The 17,952-nt window shown below is 41.3% G+C and overlaps 2 long non-coding RNA genes across 5 annotated transcripts in view; one reads left to right on the top strand and one right to left on the bottom strand.

Moving 5' to 3' along the window:
* Positions 1–3,297, bottom strand: part of LOC308584470 — a 479,498-nt gene extending 476,201 nt beyond the window's left edge. For 3 of the 4 annotated variants that reach the window (XR_014006808.1, XR_014006809.1, XR_014006810.1), the window contains exon 1: positions 3,100–3,159. This is a non-coding gene — a long non-coding RNA (uncharacterized lncRNA). Of the gene's footprint in view, positions 1–3,099 lie in introns of all 4 variants that reach the window. The other variant, XR_014006807.1, reaches the window with a different exon arrangement.
* Positions 1,339–16,815, top strand: LOC308584528. The gene is made up of 3 exons (XR_014006889.1): positions 1,339–1,850; positions 13,716–13,769; positions 16,713–16,815. It is a non-coding gene; the product is annotated as an uncharacterized lncRNA (long non-coding RNA).
* The last annotated feature ends 1,137 nt before the right edge of the window (positions 16,816–17,952 follow it).

The following is a 17,952-nucleotide window of genomic DNA, read 5'->3' as shown; positions in this document are numbered from 1 at the left end:
GAGCTCTTAAAAGGCAGAAATCAGATGCCTTTTGGAATATGGTCATGCACTGAACTTACAAGAGAACCCCAGTTTGTCCCCTAAGGAACAAAAAATGGTGGGCTTAAAGATACAGCCTTCCATTTTTGCATTGTGTCTTACAGTCTGGTTATACATTGCTCTGCTCTTCTGACATGCAGTGAGCCTCTCCTTGTATATTATGGAAACAAAAGTTATTTGTGGTGGCACCTCGACTTTCAAAGTGCCTCCCTCTCCTGAGATGTGCCTGGGAGAATATTTATTAGCATTCCAGTCCTGTGCTAAGATTGCACAATGGCCGGGTCTATGTAACTTGTTCTTATTCTTGATCGTTTTACTGGATTCACTAATTGTTTGATCCTTTTTATTGTAATTTATTTGTTGGTTGTTTTAATATGGTTGTTAGCCCCCACCCCACCTGGAAAGAAAGAAAGAAAGAAAGAAAGACCCATCTCAGAAAGGAGCGCTTGCAAAGGAGAAAGGCTTTCTCAAGCTGCTCATTTTCTCTGGTCCTCCACCTCCCACATGTTAAACATTAGCTGCAAGAAGTAATTGCAGGATTATTATTTTTTAAGTTGCTGTCTCTCCTCTGACAAGTAGCTGTTCTGCCAAAAGTGTGTCAGTTATGGCTCTCTGCCTTACTTGAGGCTAACAATTTCTCAATCTAACCCAGAATTGCCTGCTTTGTTTGGCAACAGCTCTCTAGGGTTGCAGGCAGATGGGCTTTCTCATCACCTTTTATGCAAAGGGAAAAGCCCCATAGCACTAATAATCCCTGATCATGCACAATTATTTAACTGATTGTCACTTTAAGAGTTCAAGGCACCAAGGGTTTCAAGCCTCTCTGGGTCTCCTTCTCTGGCTGTTTTATACAAGCAGAGCAGAGCTGCATGTCACACGAGCAGCATAATGTGTCCCTGGGATAATAATAATAATAATAATAATAATAATTTTTTATTTATACCCCGCCCTCCCCAGCCAAGGCCGGGTTCAGAGCGGCTTACAAGCAATAATAAAAACAAGATGAGTGATTACAACTTAAAAACAAAAATAAAATACAACATTAAAATAATGGAACATTAAAATATTAAAATGGAGCCTCATTGCAGGAGAAGGAAAAGAAAAAAGAAAAAGGGGGCGGAGGGAATCAAATTGGCTCCAATCCAAAGGCCAGGCGGAACAACTCTGTCTTACAGGCCCTGCGGAAAGAGATCAGATCCTGCAGGGCCCTGGTCTCATGAGACAGAGCGTTCCACCAAGTTGGGGCCAGTGCTGAAAAGGTAACTGACAGGTACAGTACTTAAGTCTCAAGGCAAAGGCATAGCTGTCAAGTGTCCCTTATTTGAAGGGACAGTCCCTTATTCCAGCGCCATGTCCCACTGCTGTCCCTTATTGATGGATGTCCCTTAAATGTCCCTTAAATGATGTCCCTTAAATTTCAAAGGAAGCAGCTCCTCTCCCTCCCTCCCTGCCGGCCAGGGAGGAGGAGGCTCCAACTGTGTTGCTTGGCTGTGTTGCTCACCCAATAAGAAGTCTAAGAACGACTGGGGGTGGAGCTTGCATGCCTTGTGTGTGGCTAGTTAATGCAAGCTGAGGGGGGTTTTGAATGCTGGATGCCATTTTGTTGCATGTGCTGCTGCAAACTTTGCAGTGCAAAGCCAGGCCGGGGAGCCATCTTAAGTTGAGGCTGCATAGGCCTTGTGATGCATGTGATTCAGATTCTATTCAGTTGAACCTCTGGTTACAAAGTTGGTTGGACAGTGTTCTTGAAGCTACCAGCATGAGTTTGACCAGACTGCAGGAGGACAGGAAGACTGGAGTGCCTGGAACAGGTGAGGCTGCAGGTCCTTTATTTTGGCTGCTGGTCCCTAATTTTCAAGGCTGCTGGTCCCTTATTTTCAAATCTGTAAGTTGACAGCTATGGGCAAAGGTGTAAGCAGAGCCTGAACATTTTGATTCAGCCCAGTGCAATGCTGGGGAAAACAGGGGGAGGAAGCAGGATGAGCTCATTCCAAATTTCATTTCCAGTCTCAAATAAGCCTTTAGCCCATTCACCATCTTTATAACTACAGTGATGCCCCGCAAGACGAATGCCTCGCAAGACGGAAAACTCGCTAGACGAAAGGGTTTTCCGTTTTTGAGCTGCTTTGCAAGACGAATTTCCCTATGGGCTTGCTTCGCAAGACGAAAACGTCTTGCAAGTTTGTTTCCTTTTTCTTAACACCGTTAATACAGTTGCAACTTGACTTCGAGGAGCAACTCATAGAACACAGTGTACATAGTAGCCTTTTTTGAGGTTTTTAAAGACTTTGGTGATTTTTGAAGCTTTTCCAAAACTTCTTTTGCAGCCATTTGGTAAGTTAAGCTTTTAAAACTTTTTTTTGGGGGGGTTGGATTTTGGGTTGGGGTGTTTGGAATTCAAGGACTTGGTGTTGGGAAGGGGTTTGCAAGAATCTGGAAGCTTGTGTGTTTTTTTTCTGCATTTTTATGATTTTCTGTGACCATTGGGCCACTCTGCTGTTTTTTTTAAAAAAATCTGGATTTGAATTTCTGTGTGCTGGGTGGCTGAGGGAACAGTTGGGGAGGGGTTTGCAAGAATCTGGAAGCTTGTGGGTTTTTTTCTGCATTTTTATGATTTTCTGTGACCATTGGGCCACTCTGCTGTTTTTTTAAAAAAATTCTGGGTTTGAATTTTGAAATGCTCTTTACAGTATGTGTGACTTTAAAGAGCACTTAATAAACTCTTGTTGTACCAAATTTGGCTTTGTTTGGACTTTTTTTGACCATAGGAACGCATTAATTGATTTTCAATGCATTCCTATGGGAAACCGTGCTTCGCAAGATGAAAAATTCGCTAGACGAAAAAAATTGTGGAACGAATTAATTTCGTCTTGCGAGGCACCACTGTACTGTGTAAACTATTGCCTAGCAAGCCTGAATTAGTGCATTCACAGCTTGGAATAATTAGGCTGTTATCAATCACTGCCGTGAAAAGAAAAGAGTTGCTAAAAACAAAGTCGAAATAGTTACTATAAGTCAAAATACATGAATGGGTGTAGCCTAATATTAGGCATGACATACCTTCAGAAAAGTTTCCATATAGTCTTAGTGTGCAGTTGTGTTCTGTGTCCCTGGAATGCAAGGGCAGAACAGACAAAAAAATATCTTGGCTCAGACAAGGCCTGTTTTAATTGTTGAGCCAACAGCCTACACTGGGTGGTCAGCAAGAAAACAGGCACTCTTATGGTAGGGCCAAGGTCAAAAACATATAATTGTGCCAAGTCAAATTCAGGTAAGCAGACATTATACTGATCTAAGCCAGTCCAAAATCCAAGCCTGGAAGCCATGCCGGGTCAAAAGCCAAAAATATCTGGAAAAAAGAGAAACTGCAAGCTCAGAGGGAGAGAGAGAAAAATGAGTCAAAGCAAGAAAGCCAAGATTTATTTATTTTAAATGTCTTCCTTTATACTACAGCAAATGAAACAGACCATTTATGTTCAGTATCTCTCCTGGCACTAGAACACTGACACAGTTTTGACTGCACTGCCTCGACTTTTTTTTTTTTTTTGAGAAATAAAAAAAGCCTTTGAGTCTCCGCCATTCATCTCCCTATGTTCAGCTTTGATCAATGAAGTGCCAAACACAGTTCTTTTGTCGAGGGAAATGCCATGTTAGCATTCTGTACAAATGCATTTCATCGTTCCATTTTGTTGCCCCAGTTTGCTTATGTATTCTGTTGGTCATTGGCTATACCTGTCTTTGTGGAACAGGTAATGCACATCTTGAACATGGGGAAGTTGTTAGTGTGATGATAGCATTAAGTTGCAATCCTCTGCACACTTACCTGAAAGCAAGTCCTATTGAACTCAGAGGTACTGGTGTCTGAATAGACATGGATAGCATTGTGCTATTAGTTAGCTAAAATGTGTGTTGCTTTATCCACAGTGCTCGCAAATGCCTATATTGCACTGGATGCCCTGTGTCAGCAATTTTAGCTACTAATGGCTGGAGAGACATTCGATTTCTTTTTATGACACTCAAAAAAGCAAAATCTTGATACTACTTGATTACCTAACAGCTTAGGAGGAGAAATATTCAGGTGCAAATGCTTGAGTTGGCAGAGGGAAATGTATTGCTTCTAGCGCACATGCCGAGATTTTTATTTTATTTTTAAGATCAGCATTTATAGCATAATAGGAAGGGGGGGCTGAATATATAAACCTGTTTCCCAGTTTAATTTTAAACATGTCTAGCGCTTGTCCTGGCTTTCTCCCCTGCAGCTTCATAGTGATCCAGAAGTGGCAAGAACATTTAAGGTGAGGAGGGATTAGGCAGAATCCACTTGAAATATACAGCACTCAAAATCTGAAGCAGAAAAGTCTTAGGGAGTATGTAAACACTGTACTAAAAAGTAGAAAATGAGTTGTCTGTAACAGCAGTCTGGAAGCGAGTAAGGGAAAAGGCAGATTTATTTTAACTTGCAAAGAAAAATAAATAAAACTTTTTAAAAATCTACAAAGACTTATTTGGAAACTATAATAAATATTTTTTCATCTGTTCCAGATAAGCAGTTCTTAGTTCTGATAGTTAGGGATGGGAATTTTGGTAATGAGCAAAAACAAGATGGTAAACCATAAACCATGGTTTACTGTGCATGCATGAATCACAACCGCTTCACCCCTCCACACTTGTGTAAAGAGGATGCAAACCCCATCCTAGGCTTGGTGTTACATCCAAACCAGGGATCACATGGCTCGTTCAGATGTAACACTAAGCCAGAGTTGTTGGTTCGTTCCATCCATCCCAGAGTGAGTGGGAAAGAGCATAGTGGGTGTGAGTCATTCATGCACAGTAAGCCATGGCTTGTGACTTGCTGTAATGTGAAAATGGTCAAAAACATTAGAGGCAGTATACGTCTGAATACCAGCTGCTACCCTGTCCCAGCCTCATCCAGGAAATCTACAGCAATGGCAGCATTAGGAGGATGGGACACCACTGCTCCTAAGTTCAGTCCTTGGCAACTCCACATAGCGCTAGGAAGCCTGGAGAAGCACTGCGGGTCAGTGTAGACAAAACTGAGCAAAATGGGCCAGTGATCTCACTTGGTATACTGCAGCTTCCTATGTTCCTGTGGCTGTATTTTTTGTAAAGAAGTAGTCTAATGGAAGGGACGCGGGTGGCGCTGTTGGTTAAACCACAGAGCCTAGGACTTGCCGATCAGAAGGTCTGCAGTTTGAATCCCTGCAACGGGGTGAGCTCCCATTCCTCGGTCCCTGCTCCTGCCAACCTAGCAGTTTAAAAGCACGACAAAGTGCAAGTAGATAAATAGGTACCGCTCCAATGGGAAGGTAAATGGCGTTTCCGTGCGCTGCTCTGGTTCGCCAGAAGCGGCTTAGTCATGCTGGCCACATGACCCGGAAGCTGTACGCCGGTTCCCTCGGCCAATAAAGCGAGATGAGCGCCACAACCCCAGAGTTGGTCACAACTGGACCTAATGGTCAGGGGTCCCTTTACCTTTTCCTTAGTCTAATGGAAAGCTTTAAATGGAAACAGTCCCCACTCAGATCACAAGAAAGTTGTGCAGGTTAATGAATTCAATTACAACAATCTACCTTTCCATTTTTCACCTTTAGGGCTGTGGTGAAAATCTGTACCTGTAAAACACACACACACAGAGAGAGAGAGAGAGAGAGAGAGAGAGAGAGAGAGAGAGAGAGAGAGGAGCAGGCTTGAATAAAGACAGGATTTTGCTCCTCGATGCCCCAGCATATATTTTTTAATTATTATTTTCTAGCCCAAAGGCTTCCTTTTTCAATCGTCTCTGCAACCTCGCAAAAACATCAATTGCATCACTCACACAAATCCCTTCCTTTGTGGCGAGGTAATAGGATATTTCCCTCAGGTCCAAAGTATTCCAGTGTCAGAAGTGGTAAACAGAAAGCCAGCAGGCCAAGGTAAATTTTCATTCTTATCCGCTGGGAGTGAAACAGACAACTCATTATTTACTAGTTTGGCACCCTTTTCCCCAATGCGCAGATCTAAAAACATAGGCACATGTTATCTAGCATATGGCAAGTTGCCAAAAAACAGAAGTTAGGCTTCCCAGCAGCTGCGTGCACCACATTGTGGAACATGATATGGGCATGTTATTGGCAAGAAATGAGTGGAATATCCTTATCCGGTAGTTGCGCTACTAACTTCAGGATGTTTGAGAGAGCCACAGTCGAGGGGTGCATCCATGTCCCCATGGGACAAAGGTGTATGTGAAAATATATTAGGCATATGCAAACCCAGATGCATTCAGTGTCCTATCCAAATGTACAATTTCACTTTGCTTAGCTAACAATGGGCATTTCTGGAGGTGTGAATCAGCAGTGGGTCAAAAGCTGTGCTCCGTATGAGTGTCGTAACCCAATCCCTAAAACTGATATACAAGTCTGATTTATCATCCCCTATCAAAACATGGTACGCTCGATTCAGTTTCTTTCAACAAACATATCACAATCTGTTTTGGTAGAAAAGGGATCCAGATTTATTAAAAAACACTAACAATAATAATTTGACTCCTCACTTGACATATGGCACGCTCATTAAGTTCTCTTTGCTTCTGCTGATAAAAACAACCCATAAAGAAAAAGGAAAAGAAAGGAAACCATCAAATCTTTCTCACATAATAATTACTTAACTTCTTGTAAATCGCCCTAAATATGCTTTCCCACCAATAATACCTTGCATACCCCTAAACATTTTGTGAATCTGATTTTGGCATCATTAAGGGGCAGTATTTCAATACGAGTAGGAAAATGAGAGTACCCCTAAACATTTTTTTTAGGGGGGGGGAAGCACTACCTATACTGATAATACATTTTTCTATGACATTTGCTTGATTTTGTTGTTCCTGCTGCAACAGGAGAACTAATGCAGACATCAAAAGGTATGGTTAACTTTTCCACAGCCTCATTTTTTTTAAGCACATAGGATGTTCCACCGATGTAGAAAGATGTACATTTTACCACAAATCGAGGATCTGTTTCTGTGTGCCTGAGCTAGCCTGGATAGCTCAGATGGTAAGAGCATGGTGCTGAGAATGTAGGTTTGATCCTTGCATGAGACAGCTGCATATTCCTAGGGGGCTGGACTAGATGATCCTCAGGTTCCCTTCCAACTCTATGGTTCTATGATAACTAAAATAACCCAACATGCTCTAGGCTACAGTCGACCCTTGATTGTGCTATCTTTAAAATAGGGTGTGGGGGACACATTTTGCAACACCCTCTCCTGCTTTTATTTTTTTTAACCTATTGTTTTAGCTTGGTTGGAGGGAATAAACAGACGAAGCATTGGCCTATACCAAAATGGTTCCATTCACAGATGGTTAAGTGTGGATGGAGATTTATTTTCTTCTAGGGGGGGGGGGACAAATTCGCCACCATCAGAAGCAGGTTTACCTTCAGTAGTGTGTTTAGAATGTGCCTGAGCTGTTGCCCCCACCCCACAACTCCCTATATAATAATAATAATTTATTATTTCTATCCCGCCCATCTGGCTGGGTTTTCCCAGCTACTCTGGGCGGCTTCCAACCGAACATTAAAAACAATACAGCGTCCAACATTAAAAACTTCCCTAAACAGGGCCGCCTTCAGTTGTCTTTTAAAAGTAAAATAGTTGTTTATTGCCTTGACATCTGCTGGGAGGGCGTTCCACAGGGCAGGCGCCACTACTGAGAAGGCCCTTGAATCCCCCCCCCCCAATATCCCGTGAACAATAAATCTGGGAAATGTTTGTTCCAACCTTAACCAGATATAATGACCTGTAAAAGAAATCTCCCCTCCCTTCCAAAATCTCTTCTATACTCCACTTCAGCCTTCTCCTTTGGCCTTCTGTTTCATCTTTTCTGTCAGCTTCTCTGTCATACCATTCTGCCAACCATCTGAAGCTTCCTCCACATCCTGGGTGAACTGAGTTCTGCACCCAGCCCTTTCCCACTACAGTGGTACCTCAGGTTACAGACGCTTCAGGTTACAGACGCTTCAGGTTACAGACTCCGCTAGCCCAGAAATAGTACCTCAGGTTAAGAACTTTGCTTCAGGATGAGAACAGAAATCATGCAGCGGCAGCAGCGGGAGGCCGCATTAGCTAAAGTGGTGCTTCAGGTCAAGAACAGTTTCAGGTTAAGAACAGACCTCCGGAACGAATTAAGTTCTTAACCCAAGGTACTACTGTACTGTTATCCCTTCTTTTTGCCTCTTTACAAGGCTGAGTCTTCCCTTACAGTTCCTTCCTGTTTGGGGGCACTGTATTCACCAAGGTTGCACTGGAAGATCACACAGAAACTACACAGGGCAAATACTATCCCCAGAGCACTTTCCTTTGAAGTTTAATGGCAAACCTTCCCTTGCAGATAAGCGTTTATTGGAATTGCCAAGCAAAGCGATATTCTGAAATGGTCAAGATAAGTACTATTTAAACCTACGGGTCGTATATGTAAATAGCCATAGAACCTGGCATTTAGTGATGGACACTTTAGTAATCAAAGAGATAACAAAGTGAGTTGCAGTAACCTGAATAAGCTAGGAAAAAGAAGAAATGTCTTAAAGGAAGCTGATTTAACCTCTGTCTACCCTACAGTACATTTATAAACTGATATTGATCTAGCTAATCAGTTTATTTTCACAACAGCAACAAACTGATCAATAGTTTCTTTCAAAACCTGACCTGAAATCCAGATTATGTGTGTGCTTAGTAACTTGTGCCTGTGTGTGTCAGCAACTATATGGTTATAGAAGCTGGCTGACCAGGCTTTGTGATGCAGGTTGCTTGCTAATGGACCAACATGACTGGCTGATGTTTCATCAGTGAGAGCTAATGGCAGGAAATGTTCTTCTGATAGCTGGAATCTCTCTCTTTGCCTTTTGGAATGCAATACCCAGCAGTTTTTTGGGAAGGTAAAAGTCTCCAGATACTGGGAGGGGGCAAAGGGTTTGCAGCCACTTCTCAGTTTGAGTCTGGAGTAGAGAGCTTAAACTGGATTTTGTAAACTAAGAAGGATTTCCACAGCTGATCCCTGGCGTTTGATGTAGAGTAATAGATTTGCTGCCTGTTGTGGGAGTGCCTATTTACTTCTAACAAGTTCTGCTTAAATATTTGTAAAGAAACGTTAGCAACTCCGATGTTTCCCCCCCCCTTTCAGTTTCTTATACCAACAGTGAACCAAAAACAAACCCCATGTGTTGCAATAAGAACCAATCACAACAATACAAACACAACACGTAGGCCAATAGTTAGTAGAAAATATAGAATAATATTTAGAATAATATTAGTAGAATAATAGAATAATGATATTCAAATTATAGGAGTAAGCCAATCAAACTTCATATATACATTATAACAGAGTGGTAGCGACGACCGTCAAGCCATGTGTTCAAAACAGATGTCTAAGGACAGTCTCACAATAGTCTTTCAAAAGTTTCAATGGAAGACGTCTCAAAAGCCTCAAAAGGACAGTGTCTCCGGAATGATACTACTGTTTCGTAATAGTCTTCATCAGCTGGAAACTTTTGAGACGTCTTCTGTTGAAACTTTTGAAATACATTGTGAGAACGTCTTATACCAACAGTGGCAGCAGTGAAGGCAGGAGTGAATGAAGCACTTCTCTCCTTATAACCACCACCATTGCAGGTCAGAGTCATGTAGAAACAGCACCAGGTCACTCCTTCCAACTTCTGAAGTGCTCAAACCAGCACTGGATTGGTGTTTTGTTCACTGCCAGCACCACCAATGCTGCAACCACTGATGGTGGGTTGTGTGACAGTGCTAGGTTTAACCCTCTCTCCCCACCCCCAGCCCAGTATCACAAGAGGGAGGGAAATCACACCCCGGCTGGATCTAGACACATCAAAGAAGTGTTTCAGTTAAACGTGTTGTAAATTTGAACAAATAAATCTGGTATGGAAAAATGGGACTCCACCGCGCCATCTGATGGCACAGTGTTATATCGCATATAAAGGTAAAGGTACCCCTGACCGTTAGGTCCAGTTGCAGACGACTCTGGGGTTGCGCGCTCATCTCGCTCTATTGGCCAAGGGAGCAGGCATTTGTCCACAGACAGCTTCCGGGTCATGTGGTAGCATGACTAAGCAGCTTCTGGCGAACCAGAGCAGCGCATGGAAACGCCATTTACCTTCCCGTCAGAGTGGGCTTGCAGTTTGACGTGCTTTCAAACTGCTAGGTTGGCAGGAGCAGGGACCGAGCAACCCTCCATTCAGGGGTTGGACAGAGAGGTTTAAACCACTCTGGCCAGTGAGGCATTGCAATGTGATGTGGAGGGAAATATGCCCTAACTCTTCTGAGCCACCTTTTCTCTTTCCTTCTGCTACTTGACCTGTGGGAGGATACACACTCGCTGCCTATCAGACCTTTTCCATCTGTCCCCTCAGACAACTGCCTGGTGTGCTTCCCTCCTACACTGAATAAACTCACTCTCTCAAGGATCTATCTATTATTTCATAGGAAATAAGTGTAAATCTCTTTTATATCTTTCAAGTCTCTTAACATTGTGATGGCATTTCTCCTGTTGCATCAAACTCCCACCCATTACCTATCAGATAAGCAACATCTTTACTGTCTTTTGGGTGACTATTGAAGACATTGAAAAAACAACAACACAACCCTGTCAAGTGAAGATGCTTGTCCCAATTTTTAGCTGCGTTGGAATAAAATGATAGATAGCTAGGATAGATAGATGTCAATCTTACTGTTAAATTGCTCTAGGATGTTTTGCAGGAAGCTGTTCATAAATGAAATAAACAAATAATAAATCCCCATGACCTCAAACTCACCCCTTCCAGAAACAGCTCAGAAGCTGTATTAAATTTACCACAGAAGTTTATCTCTCTTGTGCATATTTTCTTACTTCCACTGAATTTGCATTTTCAAAATGTCAGGGCGCTTTCTGGGCACAATACTTATTGGTTTACAGATTGGCCACATTATGGTAGATAAAATCTATATTAGTTGCTGGGCCTCAAGAAAATGAAACACTATCCAAATCGGCACACATGGCCACTCTCCTCCCCCAAAAATCTTCTAATACATTTATCTAATGAGGAATGTGTCCCACAACATCCCATCTATTCAATGACCTCAACACTTTAATAAACACCGAATTACATATTTTACTGTGTCCATTACCGATGTACCATTTGTAAGCCATTACCACCACTCTAGCCATGTTCTCAATATGCCAGAACGTTGTGAGTAAAATATATTTCGTAATATTATTGTTCCCAGCAAAAGCTGCATATGAAGGGAATTTAGAATGGGCCTGGAGTTGTTGTCAATGTTTCAAGGATCTCTCTTCCGTGGAATAAAAGGGATCTACTAAGCCTTCATGTCTCTGAGCGAGAACTCCACCTGCTGGGCAAACAGCTAACCAATCTAAGAATTAATTGGGTAGCATGGAAAACTATAGGAAGGGCTTTGCATAGGAGTGCCTAGCTGCAGCCACTGGCATTGTAAGCAAGAAACTGTTTGAATGGGAATTTAATGTAATAGTGAAAACAGCATTTAGCAATCCCACAAGCCTTTGCAACTGCAATACCAGGAGCCCTTTGAGGCCTGTGGAGAGCTGGAGTTTGAGCAAGGAGGTTTAAAGGGAGTGACTGTGGTGTTTGCAGGCTTTTTCAATGGCGTTCCCAATATACAAGATTTCACTTAAATGCACAGTGGCTCGGAAAACAACCTCCTGCATAAATGGGGAGTTGCCTGTAGAGCCGAAATGTGCTTGTATTGGGGGTTGTTTGGGGGTATGTCAGAGAGGACTTGGATAAGCTGTTCAACAATAACCCCCAAATCCCCCCTACAAAAAAATAAAAAAGGGTAAAAAGGAGGCAACAGTGCTTGCTCAAACTCACTTCCACCTGCCAGCAAGACCCTAGCAGGGCTGTGGATATGGTGGTTAAATTTCACCATCACCACCTTAGGATTGCAGCACAAGCCTGTATAAAAAAATAATAACAGTTCACAGTTCTAATTCTGCAAAAATATTTGATGTATTAGAGTATTTTAATATTTTTTTGGAAGCCTCCCAGAGTAGCTGGGGAAGCCCAGAAAGATGGGCGGGGTATTAATAATAATAATAATAATAATAATAATAATAATAATAATAATAATAATAATAATAAAGAAACCCTTACTTATGCAAAGAAGGAAAGATGGTTACCATTCTTTTTTGAGACAAAATATTTCATGGCATTTAAACAATTATTTGCAAACCAAAAAAATAAAAACCAAGCCATTACCATTACAGGAAAAAATATCAATGGTGGTGAACCTCATAAAATCAATTTCATGCATAAAAATACATTACAAATCAGGACATCGGATTTTATTATCAAAGTGCAGCAAATGTTAACCTTTTCCAGTTGAGAAAGAATAGCTATGTCACTCTCACTGAAAAATATACGCATCTCTGTCTCAAACATAACTGGAAGCTCATAGGACCAAAAACAGGCTGTTGATGCAAATCATTGTGTGGTGAGAGAGGAATGTTCTGCACTTTAATCGCTAGATGGCACTGTCATTTGTGGTCTGGTCTGAGCTGATAATGCACCTTGCATAAAAAGATCCTTTTTACAGTACTTTTGAGATTTGTAATGGCCACCATCCTGATTGGTGTTGTTTTAGCATTTCATGAGAATTATCGGCTGGCTAACCTGATCTTTTGAAGCATTCTTAGGCGTTTCTAAAATGTAAAGCTCTTGTCCATAAGTGAAAAAAGCAAATGGTCATAAAATAGTGGCAAGTTTCTGTGTCCTCCAGAACTCTTCGTCAGGTGAGGTGTTGCACAAAGCAAGTGTTGGGGTATGAGGGGAAAGAAGTCCTAAATCTTCTGTCCTCTGGCCTATTTTTGTACTTCTTTTTTTTTTTTTTTTTGGTCTGTTTAATAATTAACCTTATTAAAGGTATTTCCTAGCTGTGAGTTTGGAGGTTTATTCTTCTTGCATTCATTCTTATTTGTAGTGTCTTCCCAATATAATCACCAATAGTCAACAATATTGACTTGTGGGTGCAAAAAATGAGAAAGAAGTGTGCATGTCTTAGGAAGGGAAGGAATACTGCACTTAGAGAGCTACAGAGTGGCTTCTTAAAACAGGTAATCTTTAGTCTATCATTACATCCACCTTCTCCAACTTCAATTAATTAGCCTTGTGAGGTACAATAACCCTTACTGAATAGGAGTTGAGCCAGATAAGGTCCACTGTTTTTTAATATGTATATCTAAAAATATATATTTAAGCATCCCTTTGGTAAAATATCAGTAAGCTGAAGTGAAAATGGAACACCTACAGTCTATAGGGAATGGAACTCTATTTTTTCCTTCTTGCAGTAAATGAAGGAAACCTAGTACAGTATAAAGCTTTTTAAAAACAAAAACAAAACACCACCTAAATAATAATTTTTATAAATCTCAGTATGTGCTGAAAGGTATCTCTGTCCCATTACGATCTTTATCTTCCCTCACGTAATGTCCACGCGTGTGGAGGATGCTGCCTTCCTATCTGACCAAGCCACTGGTGACCCTGGGCTAATCACTTGACCTCCCTCTGCATCAGTCAAGGTGGCTGGAAAATTGAGTGAAAGAGTGACCCTGGTGAAATCAGACAATGTAACTAAGATGAGCTTGTTTTTTCCTGAAGAAACCGAAACTGCAGAGATAAATAAATAATCTATCCTGAACTCTGGATCAGAAAGTATCAATAATTTACATTGTTTACTCAATAGTTGTACGACTTGATATTCAGGAAGAAAATGTATCAGAACCCTCTGAGATACGGCTTGCATAAATAACTAGCTTCTATTTACCACATATTTGCATGATAACGTAGCCCTGTCTGTCAATAGGTGCTTTCCGAACTCTTCACACTTCAAACGCTTCTCTCAGATTCTGAACTGTCCACAGGATTATCATAGAGGTTTCCAATAGTGTGAAATGTCAATAGGAAAATCAAAAGCAGGAGCGTGTTGACCCTCATACCTGCTTCAGAGCGTGGTCCATCCAGAGTTGTCAGAAGACAGAAGTGTGCATTTTGGCAGAGACACAGCTGCCACTCAAAACAGCCATTTTGTGCTTTTCTGCCAGATGTGATGTAAAAGAGACCATGTGGTGGGACATCACTGTAATCCAAGTTTCCCTGCAACCAATGGGAGTGGAAGCAGGGAAACTCAAGAATGTGGTGGCACCATATCACAAAAGCTCCTTTACTACACATCCTCCAGGACAGAGGAGACGTTGGCTGCTACTTTTATCGCCCATCATCTGCCTTGAATCAGCAACATGTCATAGGAATAAGAAGAGTCCTGCTGGATCAGAGCTATAGCCCATCTAATCCCACCTTCTGTTTCAAAAGCGGAGAGCCGGGTGCCTCTGGGGACATGAGTCCAATAAGACGCTCCCATTCATGTTCCCCAGCAGCTCGAATTCAGAGGCATACTGCCTCAAATACAGGCATTAATCTATAGCCATCATGACTTACCTGGAGAAAACTCCACAGCATTTAATGGAACTTATTTAAGAGTTAACATTTACAGTGGTGGGGGCCTAGCGCACAGACTATATGCAGCCCCCCTCCCTCAAAAAAAAAAAAGGTTTTGTGTGCTTCCCAACGTCCTAATTAAGCCATGGTGTTCGTTTTTCCCCAGGGTGTTCTCACCCCAAAGTCATTGTAAACTACAGCGCCGCATCAGTTGAGCTGAAGCTGGAAAGGAGGCATAGCTGAGACTGTGGTGTCTTCATGATATATGGTTTATTTAAACACATACAGTGGTGCCCTGCAAGACGAATGCCTCGCAAGACGGAAAACTCGCTAGACGAAAGAGTTTTCCGTTTTGGAGGTGCTTCGCAAAACGAATTTCCTATGGGCTTGCTTCGCAAGACGACAATGTCTTGCGAGTTCCTGCTGGTTTTTCCCCCTCCCCCCCTTTTTCTAAGCCGCTAAGCCGCTTATCAGCTGATCCGATCAGCAGATAAGCCGCTAATAGCATTAATAGCGCTAATCCGCTAATCCGTCAATGGACTTGCTTCGCAAGACGAAAAAACCGCTAGACGAAGAGAATCACAGAACGGATTCTTTTCGTCTTGCGAGGCACCACTGTATATAACTTGAGTCTATGACGGAGGTTTCAAAGCAATTAATACCCCCAAAGGGTTTTGTTTCTCCCATAGCCGCAGACTTAGATTCAAACAGACATCAAATATTGTGCGAGGACCCTCTCTCTACCTTGCTGCCTTTACCACACTGCAACATTCCCCCCCTCTTAGGTCAAATCACAGCCAACTCTCAAACTCTACCTCAAACTCTGGATTTGTCTTCTAACTAACTCTGAGTTGAAGAAGGCACCCATTTGTCTGGCACAAAGCCTTTCCTTTCTTAATGGTTCGTTACCGTTCATTTTTTCTCTTAATGGCCCATTTCCCAGGAAATCTCCTGAACACAGGAAGATGGGTCGAGGGTTTATAAGCCTGGCATCCAATTTAATACCCCAAGACTTGATTAAATTCTAACACCTACTGGACACAGGAATTCAGGGGCACCCATAAACTCATAACACTAGCCCCCCCAACAACCAGACACCTGTCCACAGATGTACAGCGGTACCTCGGGTTACATACGCTTCAGGTTACGGACGCTTCAGGTTACAGACTCCGCTAACCCAGAAATATTACCTCAGGTTAAGAACTTTGCTTCAGGATGAGAACAGAAATTGTGCGGTGGCAGCGGGAGGCCCCATTAGTTAAAGTGGTGGTTCAGGTTAAGAACAGTGTCAGGTTGAGAACGGACTTCCAGAACGAATTAAGTACTTAACCCGAGGTACTACTGTACAACAAACAGAAAAATACAGCTTCCTTGTAGAAAACAAATAACAACAAAGTGGGTAGATTTGTCTTTAAATGTAAACTGAATGGAATTTCTCACCCATCTCTACTCTCAAAGGAATACATTTCTAAAGCCTGGTTCAGGGGTTCACAAACTCACAATCTGAATGGCATGAAGGGAGAGCAGAGCCATGATTGTTGGCCCTGCTTCCCTACGTTGCGTTCTTACTGCTCAGCTCCATCATTCTTCATGTATTGGAGGGCTAACGTCTATGGAGAGCTAACGTTTCCTAAAACGATTTAGAAACCTGTGCAATTCCAATTGCATGGTTGGTGAGCCCCTGAGCAAAGCTTATGATACATGAGTTTTCAAAATGTTCATTGCACCTGCTTTTTATATGTATAGGTGCCCACTTAAAATATGCAACATAATTCTGGTTGGTATGGCTACTGTGGGGTGTGAAATACATCATCTTAGTTGAGTTTCTCCTAGTTTTCAGTTGTTTCTGAGACGGTTTGGATCCAAGACTAGATTCAGCACAATTTGAAGGGATTGTGGATTCAGTGAGTGGGATACAAGTAAATAAATACAATAATTATGCTTACAGAGGACAGAACTAAAATTCATATATTTTCTATCCTCATGAAGCGTTCATAAATCATCATGTAACTCATTCCAGAGCATTTTCATTATTGCAGGGGGACCAATAAACAGTTGGCTTAATAATATAATGTCCGTCCAACTTTTACAAGATATATATGCCATTAGATTTTTTCTGAAAATCTTCATAACTTGAAATGACATTTTCTTGTTTTGCAGATATTCCATGTATTCATTTTATTGCTCATAAAAACAAACACACAGACCATGGGAATACTTCAGAATTCACTTTAAGTGTAGAGCGACTAGGGAACGGCCTGAGGTAATTATACTGTTTGACTTGTAACTTGATTCTGTAAAATGACAGTGAGGTACTGTTTGTTTGTTTGTTTGTTTGTTTGTTTGTTTGTTTGTTTGTTAAATCTGTACACCGCACTTCATCCTAAAATCTGAGTGCAGTTCACAGTATAAAAATACAAAATGAAAACACAAAATATATAATGAAAACAAGAACAAAACAAACCCCCTTCCACAAACACATTTTTAATTAGATATTACCTTCACCTTTCACTGTTCATACCCATTCTAACTTCTACGTTTACGTAACATTTTAAACAATATTTTACCTCAAACTTCTTAATTCACCGCAGTTGGCAAGGCCAGCCAAAACTTAGCGACCCCTGTTCATACGCATGTTTTATTGATTGATAACTTCTTTGGATTCTGAATCACAAAGTTGCCAAACCATCATAATTCATTATGTGACTTGATCGTGATAATTTCTGTCTTAGTGACATCCGGCTTAGTCTACAGTAATGCATTCTACATGGGTCTGCCTTTGAGGAATGTTCAGAATGTAGATACCAAGGAGTCAACGGGAGCAGGGTGCATAATGCTTTATATTGACAGTTCTACAACATCTCGGGCTTCCGGTTAGCTTCTGGTCCCCATTCAAAGTATTTTTTTAAAGAAAACATTTGTTAAGAGAATTAAGGGGTGGTGGCATCTCAGAGGCATTGATGCCCATATGGTTAACTTCTGTTTCTTTTGTCCTGCTGTCACTTTTAGCTAAACGGGTTTTTTTATATATATAAAAGGGGGGCATATCTATATCTATCATCTATCATCTATCTATCTATCTCTATCATCTATCTATATCTATATCTATCTATCTATCTATCTATCTATCTATCTATCTATCTATCTATCATCTTATCTATCTATGTCTATCTATCATCTATCTATCTATCATCTATCCATCTATCTATCTATCTATCTATCTATCTATCTATCTATCTATCTATATCTATCATCTGTCTATCTATCTATCTATCATCTATCTATATCTATCTATCTATCTATCTATCTATCATCTATCATCTATCTATTTCTATCATCTATCTCTGTTTCAAATCATCCCCAGCTTGTACACAATTTCTCTTTTCTAAATGTGATCTCC

Source organism: Podarcis bocagei, assembly GCF_964188305.1.
Source record: "Podarcis bocagei genome assembly, chromosome: 3".
In the NCBI taxonomy this organism is placed as follows: Eukaryota; Metazoa; Chordata; class Lepidosauria; order Squamata; family Lacertidae; genus Podarcis; species Podarcis bocagei.
Note: the sequence above shows the minus strand (reverse complement) of the source record. Positions and strands in the feature narration are given on the sequence as shown.